This window comes from Melospiza melodia, chromosome 5 (assembly GCF_035770615.1).
Source record: "Melospiza melodia melodia isolate bMelMel2 chromosome 5, bMelMel2.pri, whole genome shotgun sequence".
NCBI classification, from domain to species: Eukaryota; Metazoa; Chordata; class Aves; order Passeriformes; family Passerellidae; genus Melospiza; species Melospiza melodia.
The window spans coordinates 96,784,006-96,808,546 of record NC_086198.1 but is presented as its reverse complement, the minus strand read 5'-3'; the positions used below and the strand labels follow the sequence as shown (position 1 = coordinate 96,808,546).

Here is a 24,541-nt window from a genome sequence, read left to right as displayed (position 1 = left end):
AGAATGCATAACCTGCCCTAATTTTGAACTTTTTAACAAGATTATGTAGTTTCAGCTTAGTAAACTGCTTGAAGATATTAGAAGATATTAGAAGAATAATACACTGTGTTATTCTTCCATTGTATCCTTAATTTAAAACCCTGTTGTTTTGGAAGTCCACTGTTATATCTGATTTCTAGTCCCAGATTGTTAATCTTGTAGTGGATAAAAATATGCATTTTTTAAAAACTTAATAAATCCTTATCTTCTAGTATTAACAGGAACTAGTCAAACTTTGTGGGTTTTGTTGGGTTGCTTCCAAGGCAAATTCACCAGATCTTTCTGCTGAAGATGGCTATGTAAATCAGGAATATCTCCATGAAGCCCATTAAAAATGCATCAATGGAAAACTGGTGTGAAAAAACATCCAAACTTATTGACTTCCTCTGGAATTTGTATGAATGAAAAAAGAATAAAGAAACTGAAAATTTTATTTTTTGCCTTGGATTTTCTTCCAGAAACCTTAACTCCCAAGAAGCATGGCTAAAATAATTTCCAGGGAATAATTAAACAGGTTACTGAACTGATTAAAATGAAAATGAGATGAGGTAGAGGGGAAATCTGGGGGGAAATACTAGGAGTATTTACAACAAAAATTAATCTTTGCCAAACACTTGTGCCTGCATGTAAGACCATACTTTTAACTGGTAAAAATGGTGCATTATCAGAGAAGAGAAGAGAAAAGAGAAGAGAAGAGAAGAGAAGAGAAGAGAAGAGAAGAGAAGAGAAGAGAAGAGAAGAGAAGAGAAGAGAAGAGAAGAGAAGAGAAGAGAAGAGAAGAGAAGAAGATGAAATAGCAAAGATTATCAGACAAAGGAAGAACTGTTAGACACTATCCATAATAACATGAAAAAACGTATTTAGGAGAAATTAAAGTAAAGCAAATGCAGGATGAATATTTAAAAGAAGACCCAGAACAGTTTTATGGCAGAGAAAGAGAAACTCTGTGACATTTTCTGTCCCGAGGTTCATCTCCTCCATAATGTCCTGCTTCTCCTTGCTGGAATGGGCTGTGATTGGAGAATGGTTGGAAATTATGGCAGTCAGTGAATTAGTCATGAAGGTATTTCTGTGTCTAATTCTTGTGAAATCAGTTAAAGTTAAATTTTTTAAATTCATGGCCTTGGTTCCTGTCCAGGTTGGTTTAGCCCACTGTGGGTCTGTTAGCTTCCAAATTGTGCCCATTTTGAACAATTGCTATTGTTGCATATTTTTTCCTTACTGTGTCAATATTTATTCTAGCTCATGGCCCTTTAAAACCATGCTCCAGTAGACACAGGCTTCTTTTAATGCCTCCTCTAGTCCTAACATGCTTTTCCTTCCAGTCTTTGAATGGGAACTGCAAGGATGGGCTCTCCAGGTATTATCTTTCTTGGAGAAAAATATGACCTAGTCTGCTTGCCATGTAAGTGCTGAGCAGAAATGTTTTATAGACCCTTTAATAATACAATTTTTTTGCATGGCTATCTGTACTCTGTGAATTTTTCAGCTGTTCATTTGTTTGGTGTTAAATCATACTCTTTTTTTAAGGTTTGGGGTTTTTTTTAAGTTTTTTTTCCAGTTGTTTCCTCTTTGGAAAAAGTATTAACAATACTTAAACTTGCAGTAGGTCCTATTTAAAAGCATTTGGAAGTAACTGCCTGTCAACTGTTCACTAAAAAAGGAAAAAGTGACTCTAGAAGAGGAATTTATTAAGGAAGTGAATAAATAATTTCTCCCTCTCATTGTCATGTCATTTTCTTTACCACTTGGCATCCACTGCACTTGGAAATTCCTCCAAGTCTTTGTGTTCCTGAGCTTTGAGATTTCAGAAAACTGTCCCGTGGCCCCCAGTCCCTGCCAAGATTGCTACTTTCATACTCCTTTTCCTGTGGATTACAAAACAGGATATTATTATAAAAACAAACAGAAATTGCTGCTCACTGCTGCTAATCTTGAAGAGAACCATAGGGGAATGGAAGCCCTGCAGTTCTTCCTTTTTTAGGTGGCTCAGGCCAGGGATGACTCCTGTTCTGCTGCTGCCAGGTAAAGATCAAACACTTTTCATTGCCAATTACCAAAGGTCACAGGAGATAACTTGGCAGTTTTCTGTCCTTCCTTTGAAATTTTCAGTTACTGAGAGATGAATTTAAATTTTCTTAAAGTTTTTTTCAGTTTTTAAATTTCCCAGTGTGTTTCCTGGTAAAGATGGGATCACTTATACACCAAAGGCAGTTGATAATAGAAAGCTAAGTGAAGACATTTCTGTGCTCTGTGCATGTCTGCAGGCTGTTTCAGCTCTGGGCAGAAGGGCTGCTGTGTGCTGTTGTCTTGCTTTTTCCCTGTGGGTGATGTAGAAGGTGTTTAAAGACCTGTATTTGGCCCTTCTGCAGCTGAGAACCAGGAATATCCTCTCTGCTTGATTTAAAATGAGGAAAATGTGGTGCCCAAAGCAGAATCATGTGCTGGTTGTGCAGCTCAGGAATGGGAGTCCAGGGTGGTATCTGAGGAAGAGACAGATCTCAGAACAAGTCCCCTGTCTTTCTCTCCCCAATTTATTTACTCTCTTCCCCACAGTATCTGGTCCCATTAGGAAAGGATTTTTTCTCTACAGCTCTCTTGCAGGATTCAGAAGTGTGAACCATGGTTTTGACAGAGGGAAAGTGGGATTGATGCAGTTTTGGTGCAGATCTTGCAGGAAGAGTTGGGCTGAACTGGGAATAGAGGTTGGGGCTTTTGCTTTATTAGCTCCAACATGCAGCTCCAAATTAAACTCTTCTTTTGACCATCCTGTCTTGGGGCATGAGGATGATGTGCTAAACTATTAATAGAGTACAAAGACTTCCATAATGCTCCTTAGGCTTCCACCATTTGCCAAAGCAGATTCTTCACCTTTGGTGAGGGCACATTCACCACGTGGCCATGCCATGAAGTCAGCGAGGGTGCTGTCGAGGATGACATCAGGTCAGACCCCAAACAGCATCATGGACATGTCTGAGGCCTCTTGGCTACTGGCTGCTTCTTTCCAAACCTCAATTAGCCCCATTTCCCATTTCCATCCAGTAATAAGCAGCAGTTTATATATCAGTTTATACTGGTTTCAGTTCCAAGATGAGCTCCATGGACCTGCTCCAGGCAGTCCCCCGGAGCCATGTGAGGCATCCTGAGGTGTCCCCAGAGGGCACAGGCCTCCTTCCAGCCCTGTTCCAGGCACCTCGAGGAGCTTGAGGGATCTTGGATTGTCTTTGGGCTGAAAGCAGCAGAGCCGACACCTGCATTCCTGCATGGTGGCACTCCCTTCACTGAAAGGCTGGAAAGCAAACTGGGCTTGGAAAAAACAAACAAACGCAGAACCAGGAGCTCTGGGGTGTGTGTTCTTGGGAGAGTCACTCAGGGTGTGGGCAATGGGCAAGTGGGTGCTTGAGGGCTTTGAGAATGGCATCAGCCCTCTGATAACACTGCCCTGGTTCCCAGGCTCAGGCAGGAGATGCACTCTGGTGGATGTGTAAATTGGCAGATGGATCATTCTATGGGTTTATTAATGTTCAGGACTGCTTTGCTCCCAAAATATGTGATATATGGTGGCTTGTGAGGTGGCTCTCAGTTTCTAGGCTTTACATGCTTTATTTATTAACCTCTGAGCTCCTTTGGACATCAGGCAAGAACATTAATAGAAAATGAGGAAACTTTCCTGATGTTCTTTTGTCATCTCCAAAAGAGACAATACAACCCTAATGAAAGTCAAACTCAAAGATGGGTTTCTAACTAATGCAAAATGCCTTGGACAAATCAAAAACATCTCAATTTCTAACATTTTTGTCTTCCTGTGAACAAACAGGAGTTTTAGATTGTCACTTCATCATTAGCATGCATTGAAATGGGCACACTCTGATAAAACCAAAAAATTATGGAAATTAAGGCTCAGAAAACAAATGAAAATCAAGAATTACTTGGCAACAAAACTTACCTGGGAAAGTAGGGAGCTCAAATGAGACAAATAAATATAAGTAGTCTAGGACCAGGTCAGATTAAGGCTCCTATTAAATGTGTCATGTCACTAAAACCATATCTGAGAATTGAAGTTACAGGGAGAAAAAAAGCACTTTGTGTTGGTAGAATATCATATTTTACATTATTGACAAACACCTAGCAATTTGGCATGATACTTATATTTTACAATGCTTTAAGATCACAGTAATGTTTTAGCCAACAGTGCTTGAAACTGCTGCTAGAATTTTTCATCAGCTTAACATACCATAGACACTGTTAAAATGTCATTCTAAGCCCATTTTCTGACTTTCCCCTACAGAAGGATTAACTTGTCTTTAGAATGTTAAAAATGCTTAAATTACTTGATATTAGATAAGAAGGTTTAGCTCAGGCTCAGGAAGAGTTGGAGAATTTTTTAGGAAAATATGTGTACATTGTTTTTTGCTCAGTGGATGTAAGTCGGGCTGTGCACAGAAAGGATCCTGCTGATGCAGGGCAGTTGGAGTGAGGCTCATCTGCACCTGCCAGGTACCTGACATCACAACCAGGTGAAAACTGACTAAATCCCAGAGCAGAGCGCCCTAGTACAAGTGCAAGTCCCAGTATCTGCTTTGGTTGGGGTCCAGGTGAAGGGGACATGTGACACTCATGCACGTGAATGACGTGACATTGCCATTTGCTCTCTGTGTCTCCATGATTGATTCTGCATGTTAGTTGACACATGGCACAAACTGATGGGTAGGACAATCTGCATTTCAGTTCTGGGTGCTCTGGGACCAATGGCAAATCTCAGGGATCTGGATGTGATACCCAGAGCACCCTGCACACACAGTATCTTGTTCCTTTTTCCACCAAGGCATGTTGTTTCACAGATCTCCCTCACCCTTGAATGCCATTGTCTTCCTAATTATAAATTGGATTTGATTTTTTTCCTTTGAGACACAGCTGAGGAAGTCTTTAATCACCCGCTGCTTGTCTCCTGGCAGAAAGCTGCCCCTGGAAGCAGACTGGTGAACAATGGCAGCCTGATGTTTTTGGATCGATGGTTGGACCATCTTGTGGGATGAAAGGCACACCATGGCCACAGCTGGTCTCCTGTCTCTGGTGGTTCCTCAGGTGTGCTGTGTTTCCCAGCTCAGCTCAGGTTGAACAGGGAGCCAAGGAAGCAAGCAGCCATGCAATTACTGCATCCAATTTCAGACCTCCATTTGCTATCACCCCAACAGGGCAGGGCCATCTGTGTCTGCATGCTGCAGGAAAGGCTCTGCACTATCTGTCTGTAACAGGCTTCTAGGAAGGACAAACTGAGAGAAACTCACCCTGCATTTGCCCAGATACACCCAAGGCAGATGAGCTGCAGGCTTCTCACCATGAGTACAATGGCAGACACAGTTTGTTTGGCTCTCTTTGAATTCTGGCCTTTTTTTTTCCTTAGTGGGATTAGCAGGCAGCAGGATTGCAAATGTGGCATTTGGCTCTCCCCTGATGGGTTGCAGAGCATGCCCACCACCCCGAAGTGTAAGGAGCATTTTTGTACCCTTGGTCTAACCAGCTGCCAGGTTGGCACAAATTATTTATGGGGCTCAGCCCTGCACCCTGACTCTGTGACAGAGGAGGAATGTCTGCTCTCCTGCTCCTTTCCCCTTGCTCCACAGCTCAGGTGAAGCAGATGAGCTCTGTGCCAGTGCTGAGACCAAAGATCACAAGGGACTAAGCATGGGGTCTGCACACTCTACAGCTCCCTCAGGAAACCAGGAGTAAATGGCTCTTACCAAGGAAATTCTTGCTGTCAAAGGCAGGAGCAGCCTCCTAGCTGAAGTCTGCAGCTTGCACATTGCACACCAGCAGGGTTTAGGTGTGACCAGGTAATTACTCCTTAAACCCAAGGCCTTAGCTGTGCCCAGAAGCAATCAGTCCTGTGTGTTATTTACCACTTCCTCCTTGACTGCCCTTTCATTTCAAGCTTGCTTTGCAACAGCCTGATTGATTTATCCAGTTCATGCCATTCTCTTAATGTAGGCCCTGGATTAAAAATAAACTCTGTAAATTGCTGCTACATATTTACTGACCATTGTGCAGCATGGCACCTCCTGCTTGCTCAGAAAAAATGCTTCCTCCTCCTCTCAGCGTTGTTAGCTGGAAAAGACAGATAACTTCCTGCACTGAAATATAAATGGTAGAGCTGCTTATTAAGCTGGACCTTGGTTAGCAACGCCAGCCTGGCAAGAATGAATCAGTAGGTGAATGCAGCGCTGCAAAACCCCTCAGGATTCTCCCACCCTGAAAGAGTCATTAAAAACACTACAGAGAAAGGAAGGGTCTGCCAAGTTTAAGATTAACTGCAGTTATGACTGTGAAAATCGTACTGGGAACACTCCTACGGGCAGGCTTCAGTCTGAAAAGAGGGCATTATCTCCCCTTGGCACCAACGTGCATGTCCAAGTGATAATGCTCTGCAGGCTCACGTCCACACAGAGGGCACAGTGCCTTGCTGCAAAAGGGCAAATAACCCTCAAAGAGCAGAAAGGATCTCTCAGAAGGGAGCACCACTGAATCAAAAAAAGTCAATGTACCTATGGAAAGGACGTGACAAAGGATCCTCTCAAGGCAAGTGAAGGGAACAGGTTTTAAGGAAGGGAACAAACTCTGAGAAATGAAAAAATAAGGGTTAAAGCAGCAGTTCCACCAGGGCTTGTTCTGTGAAAAACAGGATCTTGTGTGTGACTCATCTTGCCCGTCCTATGGCATTTCTCACACACCCATATAGATAACCAGGCTCTCAAAAGTGCTTGGAGACAATTTTCAAGTGCAAAACATGCAAAGATCTCAAAAGACCTCAATTTCTGACATTCTTTGGAGGCCAGATGCCTCCTGCAAGGCTGGGGCAGGGCTGAAACTTTCCATCTTTCTGGTGAGGTTTGAGCTAGTGGTTGATGCCAGGAGGAGGGGTAGCAGGGGTGGCAGAAGGCCCAGCTCCAAGAGAGATAACAATCAGTTGGAAGTACATTTTAAAAGATAGCATCGACCTTTTTCTTAGAAACATCTTGTTGGCTTATTTTTGCTCTGGGAGAATACAGAGCCAAGGAAACAAAGTCTTCTGGTTTGAGTTGTTTAAATAATCAGGGCCCATGACTGAATGAAATAGCAGAACGGGGATGACGATAGCAAAACGCACCCATGCAGCAGCTCCCTGCCAGGGAGGTGAGCTGAGGGCAGCAGCCACCCTCAACAGCCTGCTGGGCTCCTCTGGGAAAAGCCCTGCAGCCTTCTTCCCTTGCACCTTTCTTTCTTCCCTTGCGCCTTTCTTCCCTTGCACCTTTCTTCTCTTGCCCCTTTCTTCTCTCACACCTTTCTTCTCTTCAGATTTTTCCCCGATAGACAGGTGTGACCCCACGCTGGGGGCAGGCAAAAGGAAGGAGCTCAGCACCCAAAATTTCCCCTTCTTTAACTCAGAAAGAGCCCACTGAGTCAATTTGGTGCCTTAACCCAAGCTCTTTTTCTGGTGGCTCCACCTTGAAGTACCACCCAGCAGAGCCAGGAATGGGAGAGATTCAGCTCGTGTCAGACAATTTTCAGATAGTATAACATTAATCTTCTCTTTTATCAACACATGCCCACATTTCTGGTCTCAAACACAGCTCAGCCTGGGAAAAGGGGCTGTGCACATGTCCCAGGGATTTTTGGCGGCTGTAGAAGCTCCTCAGAGACCAGAAGCACCATTTAGCCTAGAAATAGTTTTGCTGGACTCTGAGCATTGCTGGACTAAATGGCCCTCAGCAAATTCGCACCATAACTTTCAAAGGACAACAAAGCATATCCTAAACTTGGAAGAGAGTTGTTTTATGCATTCTCAGAACAAGACAGTTCGACAAAACTCAAAGGAAGTTTTCCACAGCTAATGCAAAACATAAGGAAATGTATGCCTGCTAACAAAGAATGAAAAAGCCACGCAGGCAGGCACATTTTTTATACCAAGTAAAATTCTACAAACAATTTCTATCTGTATTGATACCTGATTTTTGTTTTTCTCTTACAGGGAGTCACATATCAAAGTTAGGTAAATGAGAAATGGCAAGAGAATAACTGCTCTGTTAATGTGAAAACAAAATGGTTAACTATGTTACTGGATATTTTTAAGAACCAAGATTTCATTAAAGAAACATTCAAAGGCAAAATAAAGCATCAGTCATCAAATGTTTGTGGATAAATGTACCAGCTTATTGCGCCGAGCAATGAAATGGGGTTTTGGGGAGAAAAATTTGCAAGTGAGTAATGGCTTCTTTAACACTAATGTGGGTTAATTCTGAATTAAATCCTTGTCCTGCAAACAGAGGCTGTCATAGAGATCAGTATTACTTCATCTCCTTTTTCCCCCCTTCATTTAATGTCATTACAGAAAGCCCAGTACTCCAGAAACATTTGCTGCTACCCAGTATGTATGTATTAACAATAACCACTTTATGCTCCTTTGAAAGAATGGCCAGCATGCCTAGAAAGTACATTGAAATATAAATTAGAGAAATTTCAAAATAATCCATTGGAACTAACAAAAGAGCAGTACAGTTAAAACAGCTTAGAACTGAAGACTTGGTTTTGGAAATGGCTGAAATCTCCTCAGAGAGAAAATGTTTTAGATTTTTAATGATGATTTGGATATGTATAATAAAAATTGCAGTTTTTTTCTGTGGACTGAAAAGAAAGAAAAAAACCTCCTACATTTAAAAATAGACTGCATTAATTGCATGACAATTGTACCTTGTTGGCCATGACAACCAAAGTATTTGAGTATAAACAGAGCAGCTGAAGTTGTGATGGCTCAGTTTCCTCCACAGGTCTCATATTTTATGTATTTTATGTCTGGGTCTCAGGATTTCATGTATTTTGTTGTAATTCCAGGGAAAGGGTAGCACTTGCTGGGCTGGGTGCTGAACAGACCCACATGGACAGTCACCTTCCACTCCAGGCACTCAGAAAGCCAAAGTGGCTGAGATTTCACCCAAAATCTGTGGCACAGGGGAGCAGTGGAACTGCAAACCCTTGGTTCCCTCTCTGGGCTCCCGTGCCCAGTGTCACTGTGGTGGCTTTGGGACAGCACAAATAACAAATAGCACTGAGCACCATTTTCTAAACCATGCAGGGTTTAGGCCACTGAAAGGCCTGTCCAAAGCAAACTGCTCTTTAACATTGCTCAATGGCTTGTTATAAACAGCTGAGAGTGTATCCTGGCTATTTTGCCTGTGAATTTCCTGGTTTTGTTGTAGGAAAAGTGCTGGTGATAGATAAATTTCTATGCATCTGACAGTGAGTATTTTTAATTTTTCCTCTGTCACTGGTTTAAAGATTTCTTGTCAACAAGTGACCTTGCTTTCTGAAGAGTATTAGAGAGTATTCTCTGAGCAATGCTGAAAGAGAAAGAACATGGCCTGTAAAACAGGATGAGAAACACTGCTGCATATACCCCTCACTGGTAGGAATCAGCAATATTTGTGGCCAAGAGATCTGCAGGATTCAGTAAAGGAAAAATAAACATCCAGAGATCTTGGATTTGCAGGAGGAGCTGAAGGACCACTTTAAAAGAGTCTGGAACAAGTTGCTTGGACTGATTGGACTGTGATAAGGGAGCTTGGACAAGAAAATTTCCAGAGGATCCTTCCAATCTCAGCTGTGCTGGTCTGCATATATCAATGCAACCAACCACCCCTAACCTCAATTTCACAGCAGTACCACAGGGAACTAGAAATATTCAAAAAATCAGTCAGCCAGTCCATTTTCATCTTTTCACCTGAAAACTATAACTATTAGTTTTTTCTGTCCTATACCAGCCTTTTCTCTTCTCTTTACAATTTGCTATTGAAAAAACTTGGGGGAAAATAAAGAGGAGAGAAAGAGGAAGACATAAGAATATCAAGGTTTTCAGGTGTTCTTAGGAAACTTTGGTGATTCAAATCTTTCACAATTTTAGTAATATATGTTTCAAATAAAACTTTGAGTGTTTCCTCCAATGAAAAAGTTGTTTAAATTATCAGAACCTTCTCTGGTAAGCAGATTATATTTTCCTCTATTATCAGCAATGAGAGAACACTCCATGTTCCCTGACTCAAGGATTTCTTTGAATACTCAGTCTTAGAATCATTGTTTGGAAAAGGTCTTCGTGTCAAGGGCTTCATGAGCAGAGCCCATGTGGAATTCATCCCTAGGGAAGTGTTGATAATCTCCATCCACTCAAAGACCTCTTCCCCACTTTCTTTCCCCCAGGTACAGTGCTCACAACTCCACGTTATGGAAGATAACCCAGCACACCCTCAGCACAACACTTTGGCCTTTCAGCAGAACACTCAAGTGAATTGTTCCCTGCTTGCTGTTGCAAATGCCAAAAGAATCCACCTTACTTTCTCCATGAGGAATTAGAAATTACCTCATGAGGGAGGTTATAATCCACTGCCAATTTAGAGAGTCAAGATTAACCAGAGTAACCTGATTGATCTCTGTGTGAGGTTTTTAATGAAGCTCTGGTTGTTTTGCACTGCAACAAGGTGCAAAGCAAGGTAACTTGTGGGGTGCTCTGAGGGAAAAGTCAGAGTAAGGACCACTCTGCTCAGGACCGTGTCTCCCAAATCAGAGACACACTGAAGGAAGGACAATTGATCAGTCAAACAAACAGCAAGGACACACAGACACAATTTCCAGTCTTTGGCCTCAGCTGGAACTCAAGATCAAGAGCAATGCACTCCTGCTTGTGTGAGTCAGTCACAGCCTGGTGCTGTTAGAAACACTGCCTATTTGGTCTACCTGAAAAGGATCATTTACTGCTCCCCAAAATCCTGTGACATCAGACAGAGTAGCTGTGGGGACCTGTGAGCATCAGGAGATGTGTTTGTGTTCTGGACACAAAAATTTTCCTCCTTCCTCAGAATTAGATATCTGCTCCCAGTTCTGGTTGTAAACCATTGTGTAGTGTGTCTGTGTTTTGATTATCATGAAAATTATGCCCTGGAGCTATCTGTACTGTGGTTCTCTGTGTGTCTCACTAAAGAGGTGAATGAAATCATCTCTGGCAGTCCAGTTTGTGCAGAGGCTGTCTAGGCAGTGCATAAACAGGATCCTTTTTATTTACGTCAGTTGCATAAAACCAAAATCCTTTCCAAGGATTTGCATGTTCACAGGCCTAATCATGTTAGCACAGCGCACATTTGCAAATTTACTCTCTGTCAATTGCTGGAATCTGGAAATCTCTGTGATTGCTGTTGGAGGCATCGCCAGTGCCAGAGGCAGTGGGAGCAGGCAGGGTGCAGCGGCCGAGGGTGTGAGCAGAGCATGCACCCACCCACCCATGCCAGCAGTGGAAATGCCACTGCATAGCAAATGATCTGTTGTTCTGCTTAAGTAAATAACACCAGCTTCCTGTCCCTCTGCAAGCCATACCTGTAAACAGAAGCTTCATTCACCCCAGCTCCTACTCCTTTATTGTTGTGTGTCCGTGTTCAGACTTGCACAAAATGTGCAAATCAAGGAACAATAAAGAGGGACATATTTCCAGAAAGACTGAGCTCTCATTGAAGCATAGACTAGGACTCAAATTTTTCATGGATTCAGATGTCTCCTGTTTCAAAATTACAGGCAGAGTTTCCAAACAAAGCCATATTTACTGAAGTCTACTGAAGCTTAACCATGCTTTCACTGCACACAAGCTGAGGTTCTGATCTGGTGTTTTCCTAAATGTCCTCCCAGGCACACTCATTCCCCCCTGGATCGAGCAGAGCTTTTCTCCTGTGCCTTCTGATTTACATGGAGGCAACTTCCTTGGCTGCTCACCTCACACAACCTGCCCAAGTAATTTAATATTTCAATGCTGACGACCCACCTCGAATTCCTTTCACACCGCAGGGAAGCCGAGCACATTCCCCCACAATTCATTGAGGAGCAATCCCAGAGCTGCTCTCGTTATTGGGGCAAGGCAGGGAAGGAGGGAGGAGCAGCACCTGAGATCCCACACTGTGCTTGTCACACCTGAGATCCCACACGGTGCTGCTCACACCTGAGCCCTCCAAGCCAGGTGTGCAGCCAGGGAAGGAGAGCAGCACCTGAGATCCAACACTGTGCTGGTCACACCTGAGATCCCACACGGTGCTGCTCACACCAGAGCCAGCTCTGCAGCAAACATGCACCTCCACATGCACTGCTGAGGGAAAAGTTCAGCTCCTTGGGATTTCAGTCTTTAAGTGCCAAAAACTCATATAAACCAATAAATTTTAAAAAACCAGTGTTTCCATAAGCCCCTTTGCTGTAGGTTTTACATTCGCTCTCCTTTCTATGCTTTTGTACGGATTTTAGGTTGCACTGGGGACCATGTCTGAAATATATTTCGTCTTTTAAGGAGAGATCGTACTGGATAAGAGAGGGACAGACAACCCAGTTTTATGTAAGTGTGGTTTTTTCACCCTCTATCACAGTTAATTCATCGTTTAACATGAGGCTTTAATTCAGTTGTCTTCATCAACGAGCTACTTTGTGTCCATATGGCTAATAAGTGTTATTCTGCATTCCAATTAATGGGAAAATAGAAAGTATTTTAACAGTGCAGCTGATCTAACAAAAAACACATCTGAGGAGGATTAACATTTCAAAGGAACTATTTGCTCAAGTGAGCTGTCTTCATTATGATCTAAAGAGGGGGGAGTTGAAGAAGAAACCTTGAGTAACACTTTCATTATGGTAGCTTAGATACTGGAAATTAAATAGACCTGACTGAATTATAAAAAATCCTTGTAGTTGAGCCTGGAGATAATTAAAACTGTTTTACCATGTGTCAATAGTAACAAATGAAAACTGGTAGAGATGAAGGATAATACAGTACTGTAAATACTTTCTGGCAAACAAAAATAATGCTCCCTTTAACTATGGCCTGTAAAAGAATATGATTTACCAGAAAGCATAAAGAACAGGCTGAACTGTATTAGTATGTTTTTATGGAAGACATATGGCTCATTCTCACTTCTCAAAAATGTAGGCCCTGGTAGTAGGCAATTGTTTTACTACATAATACAAGCACAACTTCAATTTAGATTAAAAACATGACAGGTTTCCGATGCAAGACAGGCAAGTTTGTGTTTTGGGGTTTTTTAAATCTCTATTTTTCCATTTTTGTAAACCTTGTTCTATTTACAGCTGTTGTCTCACTGTCCCCATGTGATGGGGAGGAGAAGCGAGCACCTGCTTGCGCAGTCAGAGCCAGCATTGCTCCTTGCAGGCCAGCTGGCCCCGGTGCCACGCCGGGTATGTGCTCCCTCCTCTGCAGAGATCAAATGCACCAAGCAGCGTGGGGATGCTCCCTGCCAGCCCAGGATCCACTGCCTGCCTTTCTGCAGCTCCACAGCTGTGGAATCTGGCTGCAAAATGCCCTCTCTGCTTAAGAATTCATCCACTTTTCTCAAAGGAGTGGGAAGAGTAAATCACACTGTTGAGGCCCAGGGTATTCAGCATTAAGTCAGTTTGTTCAGACTAAACTTTCTAAGCTGAAATCTTATAGTGAAGAAGGATCTCAGGGTTGAAATGTCTCTGATTATTTCAGTTGCTGAAGTTCTTATAGCCTTCCACTGTGTACTTGAAAGGTCTGTGTAACATTCGGATGCTTATTGTGTCCCTTCCAGGCTCCAGCAAGCTACACATTAAGGGGACATTCCTTTGTCAGATCTTGCACGTTCCCTGTAGGTTCCCTCCAGTCTGTGGAGTCCCTGATACTGGTATGTGGATGGTCTCTGAGGGACCCCGCGCTGCAGAGTGAACAACAGCCCATGGCCACACGGCTGATGCAGACTCATGAGAGGCACCTTGAGCTGCTTGATGGGCCCTTTGACAAACATCTGCCAGGATGAACAAATCTCTCAGCTCCCCATGAGTGACTCTGTTGACTGGTGAGGCCCATTTGCACTGCAGGAGCAGAGGAACAACATGGAGCCACTGCTGATGTGGGTGGATATGTTCATAGCACAGACTCAGGTGTCCCGGTGTAGGAAGGGCTCTGCCCTTGCCTGAAGGGCTCTCAGCACTCAGCTCTCAGCACACCAGAGAGCTCCTGGCATGTGAAAGAAGGTGCACAGTCCCTGCAGTTACATTAATTGTGGATCTCTGCTGATAGATTCTAAAACCCACACATCTTATCTCTGTCTCTGGAGGGACACTTCTGGAGGGACATGTCTGAGAAGAGACCTGTGGTGGCCACTAACCAGCATATGGCCTAAGACCCTTCCAACCCCAGTGACAACTGTGTCCAAGATACATTTTCTTGTTGGAGGTGATGGCTATCAGAGGGTAGTATGCATTACTAGATCTGTGTGTGCGTCCTTCCCAAACTAGTGGCCCCTGATGACCCTCTAACCTCCTCTCAGGTGGTAATTCTGATGCGTGCCCAGAGTTGTCACAATGTGGGGACCTCGATTTAGGGGCAGTCCTCCAGCTGTTCTGTTTTTCCGTTGTTGTAGACGAGCAGAGATGCCTGTGCCAGTACTGCAGCTGCAGCCTCAGAAAGATGGAAATCCCAGGGTCCAGCCCTGTGGAACCTGTGTCTGGCTGCAGAGAGGGTGGATCTCTGCTAGCAGATCAAGCCCATTGTGGTCACTGACACATATTGCCTTATTTTCACAAGAACTTTAGGAATTGAAAAGTTTTGACTGATTGCATTAACACTTAAAGAGTTTTGTCAAGTGTGTTTGTCAAAAGAGCACAGTTTCTCTAAGTTCTGAGAAAAGTGGTTGCTGGGGAGAATGAAACTTGCAGGCACAAAAATTAAACTCCTGATTTCAAGCACAAAATTCAACAGTTGGGCTGCAGACTCAGTTTCAAGTCCTCTGATTTTCTGTATATGTGGCTGTCTCTCGAATATGAGCCATCATTCTCCAGAAACCTAAGTGCACATAGATGTTTAAATACATTTTAAATGGCAACACACATTGGGTATTTGACAATAACTCCTGGAGGAGCCCTGAACTCAGGTCATTTCTGCCTGAGCACTGCCAGAACAGCATCTCCCTGTCACCTCCTGGCTCAGTGCCCTTCTTCCATGCCCCCAGAAGCTCTTGTGAGTGGGTTGTGCCTTTGTGTTCCACGGCAAAGCCTGGTGTGCTGAGATCCTTGTGTGTGAGCACGTTCCCATAGCCTGCAACAATAACTGTAGCCATGAGAACCCCAACCGCAAATAGGAATTGTAATGTTTATTAATTGCCTTTCCTCCATAGGATTTAACTGTTTTCAAAATGTTGTTTATCACTATTATTTATTATGTGAGCTCCCTCTTGTGTCTTATTTTGCACCTGTGTAATCCAGTTGGCTGCAGGACTTTTCTTTCAGGTGAAAAATCTAATTTTGAAGTTGCTACTAAACAATTAATTCTTGTAATCTCTTTTTTCCCTTTCAAGAAACCTTTGTTGTGATTCATTCAAGTGATTAAAAAACAAAATGGAAGAAAAAAACCCCAAACAACTAAAATCTGCAGCACTTAACAAGAAAAAGTATGTTTCTGGCATGTGGTGCTGGTTGTCATGCAGGTGCACCCGAGGGCAATGCCTGAGACTGAATTGCATTCAGAGAAGGTTCGATATGGGAGTTTCACCCCTGATGCAGAGAACCCACAGAGGGTATTTATGTAGCTGAGCTATACACAGTTACCCCATTAACATTTCCAGGGCCAGGCGTGTGAGCACAAATGCCCATCCACAGGGAAACGCTGGCAGGGCCAGGCCCTTCCTCATCGTGCTGCTCACCCAGACTCCCAAGGGGGAATTTTCAAATGGTGGGAAAAAAGAGAAGCCTTGGCAGTGCCTGAAGTTTACATACACCTATTGCTCTCTGCAATGACTAACTTTACCCCAAAAAATGACTCATACAGGCAGGGGCTTTGATCTGATTGCATCCATCATTACTATTATTATTATTATTAATGATAATAACAGCACTGCAGCTGTGCCCCAAGGCCCCAGCTGAGATCAAGGCTCTGTTTTGATAGGCACTGAACACACTGAGAAGACAAACCTTGCCCTCAGGAGCTTACCCCTGATCTGAAGAAGGCCCACAGAATGCACGGAGAAGGAAGTGGCGTTATCTTTGTTGTGCCTCAGGACAGAGAGGGTGAGTGGCTTGCCTGAGGTCAGGCAGGTATCTGGAGGCAGAGGCCGCCCAGAGCTGTGCTCAGAGCTCCCAGGAGCTGGGACCAAGCAGGACACAGTTCTCCTGCCTTCAGAAACCCCTTGGCTCATTCCCAGCAAGGGCACTGCAGGCTGGCAGGGCAGGATTCCAGGGCAAGGGCTCCAAGGGGGAATGGCAGCACTGGCTGGGGCGGGTGAGCCCTGGCCACATCCCTGCCTGCAGGGCAGGCCCAGGAAACTCCCTGCAGCACAACAAACCAAACCAAACCAAACCAAACCAAACCAAACCAAACCAAACCTCCCTGTGTCCATGGGTCTGAGCCACAGCCTGCTGCCAGCGCTGGGAAACGAGCTACAGCAAACCCCACACCTCTGTTTGCCCCAAAATCCCTTTGTGGGGTATCTTGGTGTTAGCTCAAAGGCCTGTACCCCAGCCCCAAAATCCGTTTGTGGGGTATCTTGGTGTTAGCTCAAAGGCCTGTACCCCAGGCCCAAAACCAGTTTGTGGGGTATCTCAGTGTTAGCTCCAAGGCCTGTACCCCAGCCCCAAAATCCATTTGTAGGGTATCTCGGTGTTAGCTCAAAGGCCTGTACCCCAGGCCCAAAACCAGTTTGTGGGGTATCTCAGTGTTAGCTCAAAGGCCTGTACCCCAGCCCCAAAATCCATTTGTAGGGTATCTCGGTGTTCGCTCAAAGGCCTGTACCCCAGGCCCAAAACCAGTTTGTGGGGTATCTCAGTGTTAGCTCAAAGGCCTGTACCCCAGCCCCAAAATTCCTTTGTGGGGTATCTTGGTGTTAGCTCAAAGGCCTGTACCCCAGCCCCAAAATCCCTTTGTGGGGTATCTCGGTGTTAGCTCAAAGGCCTGAACACCAGGGTGGAACTGGGAAAAACTGCAAACACCTCATGCCTTACCTCCCCAAACATCTTCCCTTTTGCAAGGCCATAGCAAGTCTTGTGACTGCAGTTGGAGAGCGGCAGCAGAGGTGAAACTGTTCTCAATTATCATCAGTGCACTTGGCCAGATCTAAAAAAAAAAGCCCTGAAATTAGACCCCTCTTGCTACATTTTGGCACCTAAATACATGACCTGCTTTTGCAAGAGTGCTGACAGTCGTTGGTATGGCAACTGTGATTACTGGAAATTTCCAGGGGCTTGGCTTTTTGGAAAGCTGGCCAGTTATTTGGGTGCCAACATTCAGGTTTGGAAGCCTGCATTTAGACATTTACAACTTAGACACCTTTATTTTCCTTTGCTTCCAATCACAACTGCTTATCTATGAAAAATAGATCATGAGTTTGGACACATGTAGGACACGAGATGTAAATATGGGACATTACAGCATCCAACAGCTATGAGGGGCCAGGGGTAAAACATGCTACAAAGAACCATTTGATTTAGCAATGAATGAAAAAAGATGCAAATGCAAAAGCTATCTGGAGCACACTCAGAAAGGGCTATATTTCCAAAAGCACCTGAGCTCTGAATGTCCACTAACATCCTGCCAGGACAGCAATTTTCAGCCAGTTACAGCTGAGGGCACCTCAGCTGGGGACTGCCCAGTCCATTGAGTTTACATGGCTGTATAACCCTTTTTTTGAGATATTTTGGTTCCTGCTACACCCTGTGGCTATGAGTGCCACAGTTCCATATGTACTGTGGGCACAGTGGGTAGTTTGAATACTGAGCACAGAAAGAAAGCTTCAGAATTTACCAGAGCACTCATTGAGCACCCATTAGGTGAAACACCATGGAACTGCTTCTAATATATTTATTATCTATGTTCTTTGTAAGTGAAATGATGACAAACATCAATATATTCGGCTATATTAACCTTTTTTGTACCTGATGCTGAATTAAATTAATTTTAAAGAAGTGATTTCTTGGCTGTTCTCTTTGATTAGTTTTCCTTCTGCTTCTGTTTAGAAATATGGGAACTAGTTTGGCACTCACAGTGATATAACTCCAGTCTGGATTTACACTCTGGTCAGAATTGTCTTGTTTGGTTTTATCCTTCTAATTAGTTCCCTTGCATTCATTTAATTTTGTTTATATTTGGCCCATCTCTGTTGCCATATTTGTAATGGATTTTCTTTGGGAAAAAAGCCAAACTGAGGATGTTCACATGCACATGGGTGCAATGTCTATAAACTAATGCATGTGTATGTGCAAATATGAAATAAATACGTAAAATTGAATATGTACCTGTGGGCATAAATGGGGGAAAAGTGCTTTAAAAAATCACTAATAAAAGTGCTCTTACTCACCCCAATAAATCCACACCCAAACTTTTTTTCTCTCTTTGGGCATATCAACAGACTCTAACAACTTGGGGGCTTTATCCTACCCAAGGACCTCTCTTTGCTGCTGGAAATTTTTCCCTCCTGAGGAACCCCAAGGTAAAGGGCTTTGGTATTTTATAATGACTTTTTGACAGTTGCTCACTGGCAGCAAATTTGAGGCTGGCTCTGAGGGTGTACTTGCCAGTTCCTTTTCCATGCTCTGATTTGTCATTCTTGGTCTGCCACAAGAGTCTGGGGGTTGTGAACAGAGGGGATTTGTTTTCATTTCCTAGACATGTCAGTAGAACAAACAAACCCAGAATCATCCTCAGCAGGCTGTGAAATACCTGGTGCCAAACCAGTTCACCTACTTGCTTGGCTGTCCCGTTGGACATCAAATCAAAGACTTGGTTTTCTCCAGCTCCCAAATTCTGACACTTCCTAAATTTAAAAAGAAAGTTAAATGGCAATTCCAGCCTGGAACTGGCTGACAGGAGCCTACCCGGCTCCAGGAATTAATCCAGAGGAAATGGATACTTCTGACATTGCCTTTATTTTCTTCCAAGATACCCAGAAACTAATACATATTCTGGTCAGCTCCATTCCAACAGGCTGGAAAATACTGCCCAAAAATGAAGAAACTGAGAGCAGGGATTAGCCCACATATACTTGTTGTTCTGCACAAAGTGTCCTTTCATCCTGGTTGAGAATCCTTTTCCAAATTATTTCTCTTACGCCAGTCACGTGGCTCTTGTGGCAAAAGGCACAGCTCTGTGAGTTAAATTGATATTACAGGGAGTAATTCAGTTACTGTGTGGTGCAGCAAAGGAGTGTGCACAGAAATTTCATCTTCCTTGAGTTTCTCTTCACATTTAGCAAAATTTATGAACCAAATCTAAATTATGTTTTGCTTAAAAAAGAAAAAGCCAATTACCTATATCATTCCTTACACAACAGAAGCAGTTCTGCATTCCCTGATCACAGAATCTCAGAATGGTTTGGGTTGAAGGGGACCCTTGAAGATGGTCTCATTTCAAGTCCCTGCCAAGGGCAGAGTGTTGGATATTTCCAAGGAGAGGCACTCACATCTTCCCTGGGAAACCTGGTCCAGTGCCTCAGCATCCACCCTTGCTCTCAGAGCTACCACCCTGATCTGCCACCCTGGGAGACTTTCATCTCTCTATAAATGGGATTTTAGCACTCATCATGACTAAAACCATTATGGCACACAAAACAGAAATTCTGTTTTGCTTTTAGTGTTCCTTTTTATAAAGATAGTTTTATTCAGGCCTGTCCACATGCCACCTGACCAAACACCCTACGTGTCCTACCCTCAAATTAAATTAAATCAAAATATATTAAAAAATGTTTAAAAGGAAGTAAAGCTAACCAGGTGGTATCTACAAAAGTAATAAACATCAAGCCAGTGTTCATTTCCTTGCAAAAAATTCGCCAAGAAACAAATTGTGAAATATTTGTGTGTGGAAATGAAAAATGAAGAAATGCAGAATGCACAAAGAGAGGAGCCAGGAGCCTCTTTTTATGAAAAGCCACCTCACCAAACTTCCCCGAATAAAAGTTCCTCAATGCAAGTGCAGGTTTGGCAATGAGCAAGCCTAAATTCTCACATTGACAGTGTACCTTTAAAGTAAAGTCTGCCCATATTGAAGACCATTTTAGTTTTGAGTATCATCTCAGTATCCTTCCTTCATGCCTGTTGAAGTTGTATAGTTTAAATTCTCCCCTGAATGACAAGGCTTTATTGTAAGGAAGTTAAAGGATGTAGAGACAGAAAGTAAAAACGTTTTTTTGGTGTAGAACTGTTTTTTCTCAGTTGTGGATAGATATCATAGGTTGAAGTTGAGATGAGAACAATCCAAAACAGGAATGAGTTTCATGGTTTTGGGGTATTTTTAAAATAAAAAGCATAGTTGGGGATGTGAAGATTTGCCCATTTCCAATGAGGACTGACTCCTTTGTAAAAGACATGAGATATGGCAGCTGAAAGCTATGGGGCCAGAGCAGGTAGCTGAAATAAGCCTGGCTCACAGCTCAGGCTATGGAAAGTGTCTGATACACAGTGGAAATATGTGCTCTTAACTACAGTCATTATGAAAAAACCTCACAATATAATTTGTGTCTGTGTCCAATATCTACCTATCGTAAAGGCAATTAATTTATTCCTTACTTGTGGAAAAGACCTACAGTTGTCTGTTCTTCCTATTTCTGGGGTCTGCTGTAAGACAAGGAGGCAAATATTGTATTTCTTTGCTCTATGCATCTTTCATACTAAAAAGAAACAAAACTGTGTCTAAATATTTTGTCCTTTAAAAGCTTGCCTTTCTTCTCTTAGAAGTTCTCTTCTTTTTCTGTCCCCTGTCTCCTCTGTGTCTGCTGACAGTGCATAATCATAAGGCCATGCATTACAATGTGTGTGAATGTAATATTTATGTGTGGAACAGCACAAATACAATGGGCAAGCCTAAGTGTGGTACAACTTCTCATTTCAAACATCCCTGCTAATTCTCTGTGGCCTGAAACCAGCAATGAAAGCAGACTCACATGCAGAGGAAGGTCTGCCTCAGACTCACAGGACACAGGTCCAAAAAGCCAAATCCCTGCAGGCATGTAAAAACACTCTTATCAAAGGGGCTGTTCATAGGCACTCACACTGTGCAAGGACAACTTGGGTTTTCCGTGATTAATGATAAGTTTGGAGGAATGCAAGCCACACTATACTCAGGGATTAGCTGTTTATCAAGCAAAATATATTGGGAACTGGGCCAGCTGGGGCTGCTGAGCCACACAACCTTCATTTGTTAGGTGCTGCTCTCCTCTCCTGTTTCATGTGCAAAGGGTGTGTGTATGTGAACCCTAGCAAAGCCCTTTAAAGAATAACTGTGCACAGAAAGCCTGCTTTGCTTTGAATGTAGTCTCTCCTGTCTTCTGAAGCACTTGAGGTCAAGCTCTTATGAAGGCATAATGTCTCCTCTTAATTTTGCCTCCAGCATAAACTGGGCTGCGTGGAGTGAACTGAGGCATTGTAACTGAGGTGCTTTCACTCAGAGCCATTTACACTGCTATTATTGCTGATTTCCTCTGCTATCCAGCCTTCCAGAGGTTATGCAAGTCAGAAATGTGGGACTATTGGTGTCAACAGTGGCTGTTTTATTGGAAAGCCTGTCTTGGAGAAGGTGGTTCATGTGCAGATTGCGTGTGAAGTCCTGGGTGTGTCAGGCACCCCTGCTGGATCCCTGCCAGGTGTGTAAAACCTCTGGGTCACACCTGTGGCCACACTGGGCATGCTGACTCCAATGGGTCTGTGCTGCCTGCACACCAACTGAAGCTGGACCATCTAAAAGAAGATAAATATGTGATGATAAGTGCTTCATCATTAACTAAAATTTTCAGTTCAGTCATGGGCAAATGTCATTTAACGCCCAATACCCAGGCAAATATACAGAAGTTACTGTTATTCTCAGACTGTATCACCCTACTGGCTAACATCAAGTCCTAGAGTAGTTAAAAACCTTTTCTTTCTAGCAGTCCATAGAGAGGATTATATTTTGAAACTTGAGGGCTCTGTCTCTAGTTCTGATTTTTCATTCTAGTACATTCACACCAAAGATGCAGTGAAAATCATATATCAAATGAAGATGTAGCTAGACAGGTTTAATGCCAAGAAAAACACATAAATCTTCAGACCACAGCAAATGGTTAGTAAAACTAGCCAAGAGGAGTTCTTGGTAGAAAAATAAAGCCCCATGACCTTTTTGATTGCTAACAAATAACTTAGTGGTCTTTCTGCTGAACTTACAGAAAACAGGGGCACCTGTGATGGTGGTTTCTGTGGCTGGGACACCTGTCTGCTGGAAATTGGGTCAGGGTGTGATGACTCAGTTCTCAAAAGCTGCCAAGCAGCTGTCAGAGGGTGGGAGTTTTCACTGTCTCCCAGCCTTGCTGTGTGTGCTGACTTGAGATAGAGTTGTGAGTCCCTACCAGCTTCCCCAGCCTCTCCCTGTACCCTGGGTCCTCCTTCATTTTGACCACTAGAAAGGCAAATGTGGCTATTTTTAAATTCAGTGACCATTTTTAATATGGCTTGTGTGTGTGTGGGCATGTGAAAAATTATCGACTTGCAAACTAAGCACACTCTCTGCTCTGATGCAAATCAATGGGAGCTCTGAATGATCTTTTCAGGAGGAGGAGGTAATGTTATTTCGTCCAAACCAAGAATCCAGGGACTCCTGATCATAGAGTATAATTCTCAAGAAAGCATTGCATTCTGCTCAGTGCTTGGAGACTTTAAGAAAACTCCAGAACAGGATCTCAGAATGGGAACTCACATTTGGCCATCCAGAATATGAATCTCTGTTCCAATGGAGACATGTAGATGCAGTTACCCAGAGGTGTTTGAAACAGGCAGTAGTCTGCAGTGGTCTCTCTCTTGTGATTAAAGGGAGACTGTACACAGGACTCATTTTTGCTGGCTAAAAATGAGTGAAGAGAATCCAGCCTCAGTGTGACCAGCTTATGATCCTACATGGAAAACAAGCAGCACTGAGAAGAAAGGGTGACAAAAGAGCTTCCCACACAAGAAAGTCAACTGACACTAGAAGAACAATCTTTTCCTTATTTCCTAGACCATTATTTCCCTTTTCCCAAGACACTGTGATGCTGTCTTCCAGCAGGCAAGAAAATGCAGCTCCATCATTGCAGCACCGAATGTGCAATATTTGTAAAACAGAGTAGAAAATTAAGGTGTAGATGGTAAATAATTTGCCTACAGCTGCAAAATACATCAGTATTAGAACGAAGCTAATTTTTAGAGATTGCTGGTACCCATTGCTCTTTCAGAGAAAGGTGATAGCTTATTAATGGTTATTCCTGCTGTATTAATGAAATAAATCCTTATGTAAGAAGCTACAATGCCTATAGTTTTAATTCCTTCACTGTGCAGCTTTAGGATGTGAGTGGGATTGAAGGAAAAAAAAGGAGGTGACCTCATTTAGATTTAATTAATTTTCTCTGAGGCTTGATGGTAAAATGCTTATTTTCTAAGGTAAGGCAACTGTGATGTCAGAGAAACGATGAGATGAAGCCCAAGAGTTTGAAACCATCTTTGCTGGAGCCAAACATCTCTTGTGTTGTGTAACACATTTCACATGTTACAACAAAAACCATTTCAGGGTCCAAAGCTGCTCAGTACACCAGGGTTCCTTGTTCTCCTATTTAACTAACTCTTCTGGAGAGGAAGAGACACTTGTTTGCATCAGTGAGCAGGTCAGGATCTGCTTTTTCCCTGTCCTGCACACTGAGTGCCTTTTGTGAGTGAAGCTGAATGAGTGACAAGGCTCAGCATGCCATGGTTTCCAAAAACTTCAGCTCTCTGAGTCACCTGGCTGTAAGATACTTGGCTATTATTTTAAAAAGAAAATATTTTTACATGTCTTCATAGAAGAGAAGAATTTGAAAGTGTTGTCATAAATGACCCAGAAACAGAAAGTAATAATGGGAACCCCAAACTGACTATTTAGCAGAACATGACTACCAATAATTTCAAGGTTTTGGAGGCTGATTTAAGACTTCTGAATGCTTGGTATTTACCACTAAATTGTATGAACACTGATGAGGCAGTCCTGTTTCAGACCAGTTTTATATATCTGTGGGTTCTGTTTCAAGCCAGAGGTTTCCAAGTTCACAGTTATTTTTGCAGGAGAAGCCAAGAGAGGTTAGTGCTTGCAGGTTTTATAAACTCTACAGGCTCGCACGGAGCCAATTCTCCAGCCTTCCAATGCACAAAGAAAACTTTGTGTAACAAAATCCACAAGCTGATACAAAAGCCTCTATGTCCCAAAGAGCTGTAAAAGCACTGATCAAAATCTGCCCCCAAATAAAAAGCTGAACAAGAAAGTGAAGAAGATACATTTATAGCTAAAACATCCAGTTGGATTATTTTCACAAATGTCAGGTCTCCTGGGAGCTTGCCTTTGATTAGGGACTGATCAGATATACTTCTTGGCTGCAGTTCTCTTGTAGCATGGAAATTACAGCGTTTACTCATACCTGCAGTACCAGCCCCAAACAAATGCTGCTGGAGAAGACTTCATCTTCTC

At 43.1% G+C, this 24,541-nt stretch overlaps 2 long non-coding RNA genes across 2 annotated transcripts in view; one reads left to right on the top strand and one right to left on the bottom strand.

Annotated features, from left to right (window-relative positions):
• The window catches only part of LOC134419111 (uncharacterized), a 38,587-nt gene extending 21,435 nt beyond the window's left edge, over nucleotides 1-17,152 (bottom strand). Inside the window, exon 1 of the long non-coding RNA XR_010027981.1 lies at nucleotides 17,059-17,152. This is a non-coding gene — a long non-coding RNA (uncharacterized LOC134419111). The remainder of the gene's footprint in view (nucleotides 1-17,058) is intronic.
• LOC134419110 (uncharacterized) lies at nucleotides 1,989-14,131 on the top strand. Its single transcript, XR_010027980.1, has 3 exons — nucleotides 1,989-2,064; nucleotides 12,340-12,427; nucleotides 13,656-14,131. It is a non-coding gene; the product is annotated as an uncharacterized LOC134419110 (long non-coding RNA).
• Nucleotides 17,153-24,541: the final 7,389 nt, after the last annotated feature.